This window comes from Grampus griseus (genome assembly GCF_964374135.1).
Source record: "Grampus griseus genome assembly, chromosome: 19".
Taxonomy (NCBI): Eukaryota; Metazoa; Chordata; class Mammalia; order Artiodactyla; family Delphinidae; genus Grampus; species Grampus griseus.
The window spans coordinates 5643633-5654798 of NC_139013.1; the positions used below are offsets into that span (position 1 = coordinate 5643633).

Here is an 11166-nt window from a genome sequence, read left to right on the forward strand (position 1 = left end):
ATAGTGACAGAATCTTATAATAGTATACTTCCATTTTCTGTAGCCAGATTAGCTTCATTGAAGAGACTGTCTTCTGGATGCTTCTGGGTTATGTATTTAGGGGATGGGTAAGCTGGTTTTACATGATAAATCTACATTAGCAGTCCTAACTCCATATACTTTTGGATACTTTACAGAATATGGAACAAGGAATTTCTGGCATTTAAACTTTAATGTAGTTCACCTTTAAGTCAAGTTTCAGTCAACCAACCAAGCAAACTGTTAGAGCCATTCTCACTGAGCTCACACATAAAAGCCAGAATCAATTCATAGTAAGCCCATATTAAATTTGCTTGATCCAAAATCATATTCCTTCCACCATGACCCCACAAATGTTTCCCAGGTTTCTACTGAACACATTAAGCAACATTTTAAAAAGATAAATACTTCATGACTACATTGGGTTTATCCAAAGAATGCAAAGTCGGTTAAAAGTTGTCTAATTTTATAAACAATGTAATTCACCACTGTATTAGACTGCTCTTGTTGCCATAACAAAATACCAGAGTAGGTGGCTTAAACAACAGAAATTAATTTTCTCATAGTTCCAGAGGCTAGAAGTCCAAGATCTAGGTTCCGGCAGATATAGTTTCTGGTGAGACACTGCTTTCTGGTTTCTCTTCTTATAAATAAGGACACTAAACTTCCTGGAGCCCCACACTTACAACCTCATTTAACCTTAATTACTTACCTTAGGAGCCCCATCTCTGATTAAAGCCACACTGGGTCTTAGGGCTTCAATATGTGAATCTGAGGAGACACAAACATTCAGTCCATAATATTCCTCCACTGGCCCTGTCCCCTCCATTTCATGTCCCTCTTGCATGCAAAATACATACATTCCATCCCAACAGCCCCAAAAGTCTTAACTCATTCCAACGTTAACTCTAAAATCTATATCCAGGCCTTCTCTGGTGGCGCAGTGGTCGAAATCTGCCTGCCAGTGCAGGGGACATGGGTTCGATCCCTGGGATGGGAAGATCCCACATGCCGTGGAGCAACTAAGCCCATCAGCACAACTACTGAAGCCGTGCGCCTAGAGCCCATGCTCTGCAACAAGAGAAACCACAGCAATGAGAAACCCATGCACTGCAACAAAAAGTAGCCCCCAGTCGCCGCAACTAGAGAAAGCCCACACAGCAACGAAAACCCAATGCAGCCAAAATAAAATAAAATACAATGTTAGAAAAAAAAAAGTCTATATCCGAAGTCTCATCTAAGTCAGATATGTGTAAGACTTGAGGTACAATTCACCGTGAGGCAAAACTCCTCTCCAGCTTTGGACCCCTGAAAACAGGTAAGTTATGTGCTTCCAAAATACAATGGTGGGACAGAGGTGGGATAGATATTCCCATTCTAAGAGAGATAAATAGTAAGGAAAAAAGGGGTGACATGTCCCACGCAAATCCAAAACCTAGAGAAAAAATTCCATTAGATCTTAAGGCTTCAGACTAAAGTCTTTTGTTCAATGCTCTACCCTCCAGGAATTTTAGGTCACAGTTGTAGGTGGGAATCATAACACTCGCTACAATGAGGAAATAAAACCAAGTAACTTTACTTTTCCATTCTGCACACCAGTAGTGAGACAGGCTGGAATCTGGGACACTTTGCTGCAGTGCTTGCACCTGGACAAAAGTCTCCTCCCGCAACAGAATACAATGAAACTACAATAGAAGGGACTAAAAATAACTGCTGTGTATGCACAGTTGGGGCCAATTATGAACAAGATACAAGACCAAAATCCAACTGCCACTTCTGAGGTACTGAGAGCAAAAGCCAGGGTCCTGTGCTTAATCCCTGCACACAGCCCTACAGGGGATGGGCAGACTACCTAAACCACCCTCCTGCCCCACCCCTAGACCTGCGCCCTACCCTCATCCCATTTAAGGGACCAACTCCCCACCCCCCTACCCCCAGCAAGAAAGGGAACCTGTTACTTGTTTTCTCTCCCTCCTGCTGCAGCACCAGTCACAATAAAGCCTTGCCTGAGTTTCTTATCTGGCCTGTTACCAATTTCTATTGATTAAAGAGTCCAAGAACCCTGGTCTGTAACAGTACAATGTACAGCTCCACGAAAAAAAAGTGTTATTTTTGTCTGCTTTTATACCTTTCATATTTCCAGCACCCAGACCTCTGTTTGCCACACAGTACGCATTTTATAAACATCTGCTGGGTCAATAAATGAATGATTAACCTCTTTACTTCGAAGGTTCTCTGAGCCAGGTTGTACAATTATAGGGAGTGGGGTTTAATCAGTTGGGCTGCAATACTTAACAGAATCACTTCCCTTTGTCAGAGCTTTTTTTTTAAAAAAATAAATTTATTTATTTAATTTTATTTTTGGCTGCATTGGATCTTCGTTGCTGCGCGCAGGTTTTTTCTAATTGCGGCGGGGGGGGGGGTACTATTCGTTGCGGTGCGGGGGCTTCTCTTGCTGCAAAGCACGGGCTCTAGGTGCCCAGGCTTCAGTAGTTGTGCCACACGGGCTCAGCAGTTGTGGCTGCCGGGCGCAGGCTCAGTAGTTGTGGCACACTGGCTTAGCTGCTCTGCGGCATGTGGGTTCTTCCTGGACCAGGGCTCGAACCGGTGTCCCCTGCATTGGCAGGTGGATTCTTAACCACTGCGCCACCAGGGAAGTCCCTTTCTCAGAGCTTTTGCTTTAAAGTATTTCCCATCTTTGTGGAAGCCCTGGCTCTTCCCACCGTGGTTGGGGGAACCACGCTTCTTCGCAGCCTCAGCCCCTTTTGCCAGCCCCTGATGCCGTGTTCCCCATTTCCCTCCACACCAGTCAGAACAAGAGCTGTATAATCCTGCGCTTTGCCCACTCTCAGACCAATGCCCTCCTCAGCGGTTCCCTAAACCCTACAATGGCCTTAAATGCAGCTTCCTCCAACACCCCCTCCACCCAGCATTCCACTAGCCGGTTCTCCTTCAATTGTTGCTAGGCTTGGCTTGGGTCCCTCCCCCCGCCCCTAAATTTCTTTGAGATGGTTGCGCTTGTTAGCTTCTCTTTATCCTTTAAATCAAAGTGCCTTCATGTCCGCGACCATCTCTGCGCTCCCTGCAGAGATCCGGGCAGGCTTGACTTTCTGAGAAGCTAAGCTTTTGTGCAGCGCCCCTGGCGAATGCTGCAAAGTCGGGGCCCAACGGATCAAGTGACCTGGAAAGGGGGTGAAATAGGTCGTTTTCAACTGCTTCTCACCGTTTTTGACCTTCCCGCGGAATGCAGGAAAAGGAAGACCTCCCCCGTCGTTCGGCAGTACGTGAGAAAATGGCGGCTCCCGGTAAAGACCCTCGAAACCGGCGCGGAAATATTGCGTCATAGAAGGACCAGGAGGAGCCAGATTCCGGGGGTCTCTGGAACTGCGGTTTTTGGACCTCGTCAGCCACCATCCTTTCAGCTTCAGAGGGTCGTGTCCGCCGCGTGGGTTGGTCGCCGGGCTGAAGACATTGAGGCAAAGTGTTTAGAACAGCGGTATCGTGATTTGCCTCCAACGGTGAAGACGGGGTTCATCCATCAGGTCAGTGTCCGGTTCTGGGCGTGTCTCGGGGCCAGGGAGAGCGCGTTGGGGTGTTTTGCTGTTTTTGTTCCAAACGACGTAGAGGTCGGTCTTGGGGGGAAGCGAGTGGTGATCCTCGCTGGGGTGTTGTGTGTTAGCGGATCAGTCGGGGAATCCGTGTTGAGAGTTCCCCATAGAAAGGGAGGTCACGGGGTTCCGTGTTGAGACGAGAACTTAGGAGGTTCTTTGGAGAGTAGCGTTTGGGGTGGCTGAGGTTGGGGGGATTGGGAGTCGTATCTGTGTTGGGGACAGCGTTTGGGGAGCTTATCGCATATTTAATTTAGAAATGGGGTTTCTGGTCTTCTTGCGTCCATGTTTACTGTATATTCCTATTGAAAATAGGTTTTCGGGTTCATCCCGACCCAAGTAATGACATTCTCATCCTCCTAAATACGCCTCCAGAAAACAACTCTTGTTTAAATTTAGTATATCTCATTTTTAGCGTTGGGATCAGGTGTGTAGGTATTGGTATAATTTTATATATTTTTATCTAACTTCCTGTCATAACCATTTCCATATTACAAACTCTTTGGACGTTTTCTTCTTTCTTTTCTTTTGAAAAAACTGTTCCAGGGCTTCCCTGGTGGAGCAGTGGTTGAGAGTCCGCCTGCCGATTCAGGGGACACGGGTTCGTGCCCCGGTCCGGGAGGATCCCACGTGCTCACGAGCGGCTGGGCTCTTGAGCCATGGCCGCTGAGCCTGCGCGTCCGGAGCTTGTGCTCCGCAACGGGAGAGGCCACAACAGTGAGAGGCCCACGTACCGCAAAAACAAAACCAAAAACTGTTCCAGTTATGTTCCATCACCTGGGTGTTTTGGTTGAGGTAGAACTGATGTAGATCTAGGTACTACCCTTTCAGGAACACGTGATGGATTTCCTCTAACTCAAGTTTTTTTGTTTTTTCTTTGACCAGCTGTGATTTTTTTTGTATGTGTCTTGGACATGTTTTATTATGTTTATTTGTAAGTAGTTTACACTTTTGTTGTAACTGTAAATGGTGTCATTTTTTCCCCATATGACCCCGCTCCCTCTTTTTTGTTTCTTTTATGTAATCTACAAAAAATTAAAAAGATATGCTGATTTTGTCACCTCATTCCACTCATGTTATTACTGATAGCTTCAAATTGATTACTTCATCTTTTCTAGTTGAGCATTTTTGTCATCTGCAAATAATGTTGTCCAGGTAGAAAGTGATGGGACTGGAGTAAGAAGAACCTGCTTCTGCCTCTGACCTGGGTAGGTTAATCACTGAGTTAAGCTTCATCTGTTGTGAAGAAAGTTGTCATGGTTCCCACTTCATAGCTGTTAGAAAGATTAAATGAGCAAAAGTTCTTTAAGTACAAAGTGTAGTGCCTGGCACATGGTATAGTCTGGATACATAAATGGTACCTGCACTTTATCAAGTTATTATTCTTTCTCCAGGGCTTCCCCACCCCCAGCTTTATTGAGATGTAATTGACATAAAACATTCTATAAGTTTAAAGGTGTACAACGTGTTGATTTGATACACTTATATATTGCAAAACAAACCACCATAAGTTAGCTAACATCTGCATCATGTCACATAATTAGCATTTCTTTTTCGTGGTGAGAACATTAAGGATCTACTTTTTTTAAAAACAACTTTCAAGTATATAATACAGTATTATTAACTGTAATCACTATGCTGTATATTAGATTCTCCTCAAAGGCTTTTTAATTTTATTTTCATTCATAATTTCTTTCTCTTTAAAATTTTCTTTGATTTATGTTGCTAGATTTCCCAATATCTTATATTCCTAGAAGAAACCATACTTGTTCATAATGATTTGTTTTTTTAACATGGGGCTGGATTCTATTTGTTAATATTTTATTTAATATTTTTGCATCTAGAAATAAAAAGGTGTTTTGGATTTGCTTCAAAAATAATGTGTGTGGTGGGAAATAATCTAGTGGTTGTGGGGAAGTGAGTGGTGGTGTAGATAAAAAGAATTAGATTTGAGTTGATAATTATTGAAGTCACATGATGGATGTGTGGAGTTTGATTATACTGTTCTTTGTTGGGTTTTTTTTTTTTTGTACATGACGTTTAATTATACTGTTCCATCTTTTGCTTGAAATTTAAAAAAAATTTTGTGAAAATTTATAGGTGAAACTGATCTGTACTTTCCTTTAAAAGTTTTTTTCAAGTATAATGAGAAAAATTAAAGAATAGAATATTACAGCACCTTAGAAGCCCCCACCTCATCCTTATCTCCTCCCTCCTCTCCAGAGGCAATTATTATCCTAAAAACATCATATTAAATAGCCTGATTGTTAACTTTATATGAGTAGAATCATACAGTACATGTTCTTTTGTGTCTGGCTTCCTTTGTTCAGTATTTTGTTGTGAAATTCATCTAAGTTATTGCATATAGCAGTAGATTGTTTCTTTCTATTGCTGTATAGTATTCCGTTCTATGACTATACCCCAGTTTATTTATCCATTCTGCTATTCATAGACATTTGGCTTGTTACTGGCTCATGGCTATTATGAATAATGCTTATGTGAACATTTTTGTACATGTATTTTGGTGCTGTTGGATATGTACTTAGTAGAATTCCTGAAGTATAAGGTATGCTAGATACAAGGAGAAATGACAAATGCTCAGTCGTAACAGGTACATATTAATATACCTGTCTCAGTAACAGAGACCAAGGAGACAAAAATCCAGAAGGCTATAGATTAATGGGCCAGCAAACTTTTTCTGTAAGACAGTAAATATTTTAAGCTCTACAAGCCCAGTGATCTCTGTCTGTACCTATGCAACTCCGCCACCATAACATGAAAGGAGCTTTTGAGAATACATAAAAAAATGAGTGTGCCTGTGTTCTAAGAAAACATTATTTACAAAAACAGGTCACCAGCCCACCAGTGTTGACCCCTAAAAGATTAGAATAACGTGATTAAAAAACTGACCAATATAAAACTCTCCACTCAACAGTTTTTCTCAAACGCACATAGAACATTTCTAAAAAGTTACTGTATGGTGGGCCATAAAGCAAGTCTAAACAAATTTCAAAGGATTGAAATCATACAGAATATTTTCTTTAACTGCAGTGGAATTAAGCTCTAAAGCAATACCAAAACAACACCTAGAATTTCCCCATTTGTTTGGCAAGTATGCCATAACCCATCTAAATCATCCACGAATCAAAAATAATTACAGTGGAAATGTCTGAAATTGCATTTTTAAAATTGAGATATAGTTGAGTGAATTGCATTTTAATAATAATCCTACATGTCAGTTCTTGTTGAATTCAACTAAAGGAGTCAGTGGAGGGAATTTATAGCCTCAAATACATATGTTAGAAAAGAAGGAAGGATGAAAATCAATGAATAAACATCTATCTCTATAGGTCTCTTTCTTCTAATCTATCAATTAGTATTTTGAAATGCCTGCTTCATACAATTAGTTGAGAAACTTTTCATCGTTTTCTGTGATGTGTGAGAGTTTACATAATATTGGCATCATGTGTACTGTACAGATTAGGTAGAACTCATAAAGCCCTAATGACTTTTTTCTTCTTTTTTTCATGGAAACTCACAGTAGAGAGAATAGTATAATATGTACCCATCACTCGGCTTCAGCGTGGCCAATCATGCTCATCTGTGCCGCCACCACTTTTGTTTTTCCTTTGGAGCGTTTCATAGCAAATCCAAGGTTTCATGTCCTTAAACTTGTAAATCTTCCAGTATGCATCTCTAACTTGTAAGGTCATTAAAAAATTTTATAACCAGAAGGTTGTTTTCAAATGTATCAAAGTTAATAACAATTCTTTTATTTCATCCAATATCCAGTCCATATTCAGTGTTTTTATGATCATCTCAAAGTTGTCATTTAACATTGGATTATTTGCATCATGATCCAAGTAATGTACGTGTGTTACGTTTGCTTCTTATATCTCTTAGGTCCCTTTTATTTTATCTTATTTTATTTTAAACTTACCTTATTGAAGTATAGTTGATTTACAACGTTGTGTTAATTTCTGCTGTCTAGCAAAGTGATTCAGTTATATGTATATATATTCTTTTTCATGTTCCTTTCCATTATGTTTTATTACAGGATATTGAATACAGTTCCCTGTGCTATACAGTAGGAGCTTGTTGTTTATCCATTAGATCCCTTTTATTCTATAACAGTCCCTCTTCCATTTTTTATTTTGTCCTCATGTCTCAATATGTTGTGCTAAGAAGCATACAGCATCATTAATGAAGGATTCTTGCCTAAAAAGTTAAATATAGAAATAATCAAACCTCTAATTTAACTACCCAGTTTATAGGAAAAATTGAGAGTAGGGGAGGTGAGGAAGGATAAGGAAGCAATCAGCCAAATCCAGAGGGTAGTATATCCTATGGGACAAATGACTTGTTCCCTTCTGCCTTCCCTCCATTCCTTCCAAAGCATATATGGTTATTGATTTATAATGACTTGGCAACATCTTTACTTTTATTTCAAGTGGGGATGTTTTTAATTTAAAATTTTTAAATTTAAATTTTTTATTTCAATTTAAAATATTTTGTGCTCATTGAAAAAGATGTAAAATTCACATCCTAATCTATTGGACCAACCATAATAATTTTTTATATAATTTTTAAAATTTTATTTATTTATTTTTGACTGCATTGGGTCTTTGTTGCTGCGCGCGGGCTTTCTCTAGTTGTGGCGAACGGGAGCTACTCTTCATTGCGGTGCGCAGGCTTCTCGTTTGATGGCTTCTCTTGTTGTGGAGCATGGGCTCTAGGCTTGTGGGCTTCAGAAGTTGTGGTGCACGGGCTCAGTAGTCGTAGCATGCGGGCTCTAGAGCACAGGCTCAGTAGTTGTGGCACACGGGCTTAGTTGCTCCGTGGCATGTGGGATCTTCCCGGACCAGGGATCAAACCCATGTCCCCTGCATTGGCAGGCGGATTCTTAACCACTGAGCCACCAGGGCAGCCCCTACCATAATAATTTTAACATTATTATATTTCCTTTTGTGAAATACAGAATCATATGATACATAATGGGTAGAAATGTGCTTTGTTCACTGAGTTATATATTATGGACATTTTTAATTTCGGGAAGTATGTTAAAATTTTAAATTATTACAGAGTTTTCCATTAGTTGGATTGTAACTATTCATTCAATTAATCGTCTCTCAGTGGACCTTACATATGTTTTGCGAACCTTACATATATGTTTGCTCACTTTGCCACTGTTTTCTTTGCATAAATTCCCCAAAACTGAATGTTGGATCAGAAGCGATTTTATTTTGAAAATGTTCAGTATATAATGTGGGAATATCCCCCAGTAATATTCTATCATATAATACTTACAGTATTTATCTAAAGGAGTGTTATCATTTTTCATGTCAGTTTCAAGCACTAACTAAACTCTTATTTTTTATTACTGTCCATTTCAATTACTTGGGTTTTCTGGGTCTATAGTAATATTGTGCAGAAGGTTATTTAACTCTTTTTTTCTACTATTAACAATTGCTATTTGATTCTTTTTTCTAATTGCATTTGGAAGCATGGTCGGACCAGTGATGAATGAAAACAGTGATTCTTGCACCCCCTCTGAGGAATGCTTACAAAGTGTCACTGGCTCTCAGTTGAGCATATAAAGTGTTTAATGTTTGCTTTGTTTTTGTTTTGCTTTAAATCTTTTCCCTTTTTTCTTCTTTAAGTTTGGAAAGAAATAAAGCGTTACATGTACAATTAAAATGTCAACTACAGGTCCCAACTCCATTCCTTTCTCTTCCTCCCTAGATGTAACCACTAACTTGGAATTTTACATTATGATTATTTTTGGACTTTTAAGTGTGTGTGTACAAACAATATATAATATTTTTGTGTGTTTTACAAGTTTACATAAGTTATGTTATACTTTATATATCCTTTTACCAGAGATTTTGTTCATTATTGTTTTTTTTATCAGTGAGTTTTTTTTTTTTTCACAGTGTTACTGACACCAAATGTGCCTGACTTTTCCCCCACACCGGCCAGTTCTCCAACTCCCTGGATGTCCTACTGGGTGTCCTACAGTTCACCTCAGTTCTGGCACTACCAGGATTCAGCAGAGACCTCCTCCGCCACAGGTTAAGGGTTCAGTTCCACACAACCGCCCCCACTTCAGATGTCAGTTGCAAGTCCCAGGGTGCCACCAGTAATTCTGGCCAGCTGGCTATAAGTTGGAGGTTTCCATGCCTCCCGCTCCAGTTCAGTAATTTACCAGAACAGCTCACAGAACTCAGGAAGACACTTTACTATTACCAGTTAAGGATATTACCAGATAAAGGATACAGAAGAACAGCCAGATGAAGAGGTACACAGGGCAAGGTCCAGATGAGTCCTGATCATAGGAGCTTCTGGCTCCATGGACTTGGGTTGACCACCCTCCAGGCACCTCAGAATGTTCAGCACCGCAGAAGCTCTCCAAACCCTGTGGTTTAAGAATTTTAATGGAGGTTCCATTACATAGGCGTGCTTGATTAAATCATTGGCCATTGATGGTTAGGCTCGATCTCCAGTCCCTCTCCCTTCCCCAGAGGGCCAGTGATGGGGCTCAATATTTCAACCCTTTAATCATGCCTTGGTCGTTCTGGGCGCCAGCCACTATAATCTCATTAGCATACAAAAGATACTCTTGTAACTGCAGAGATTCCAAGGGTTTTAGGACCTGTGTGCCAGGAACCCAGGACAAAGGCCGGCTATCTATTTCCCCAGGCTATCTATTGGACCCCAGCGAGTCTAAGGAAAGTAGCCACTCCATTCCAAGCCTATTATGGGTTTGTAGCAAAAGCAGTACCAAATTTAATGAACTGTTTTTTCAATACCATTTAGACTTCTTCCCCCTAACGTATTATTTATTGGCTACTCTTGGCTGCCAACCTGACATCCCTGCCCTCTTTGTTAAGAAAATGCCTATTTTATTTCAGTAACCATCCACCTGGGAACTTGACCTTAACCTCAGTTTGGTAGGAAATGCAGATTAGTCTTACCAATGGGGGTAGTTCCATTGCTATTCTCAGTTTCACTGATGTGTTCCAGGCATGAGCATTTGGTGCAGCTCTGATCTGCTGGGTGTGAGGGAAAGTCAGGCAAGGAGCTTCTGGGAATCGTTGGGTCCTTCATCCTCCCACAGTAGAGATCTCAGTTCCAACCCATTCCAGCCTAACCACCTCTTCCTACCTCTCTCCTATCCATAAGGAGTTCTGCACTTGAGATGTGTACCATCTCTTTTTGGGCTGCACTGCAGGGACGCTAGACTGAAGGGCTGGGGCTGGGACAGAGTGGTCTCAGGATTGGAGATGGGGGTGGTGTGCATGTTCACCAGTATGTTTACCAGCAATTGGTCAGAGAATGGGCAGAGACGTGCTCTCTGGATGTGGAGGATTCAGGAGAGCTCAAGAGAGTCTTTAAGAATAATTTGCTGCCTCATGGGATGGAAGCAAAATTCAAATTGACCTTATGGTGTTCGTGTCCTCAGAGTGTGAGTTTCTTTTGTTTTCTTTCTTTTTTTTTTTTTCCTGCATGTGGGACTTAGTTCCCCAACCAAGGATTGAAC

The 11166-nt window shown here is 40.8% G+C and overlaps 1 protein-coding gene across 1 annotated transcript in view; it reads right to left on the reverse strand.

Annotated features, from left to right (window-relative positions):
• The window catches only part of ZNF613 (zinc finger protein 613), a 59884-nt gene extending 56590 nt beyond the window's left edge, over positions 1-3294 (reverse strand). The window contains exons 1-2 of the mRNA XM_082676250.1: positions 3242-3294; positions 731-789 (exon numbers count right to left, since the gene is read on the reverse strand). The gene's annotated coding sequence lies outside the window, so the exon portion shown is untranslated. The remainder of the gene's footprint in view (positions 1-730; positions 790-3241) is intronic.
• Positions 3295-11166: the final 7872 nt, after the last annotated feature.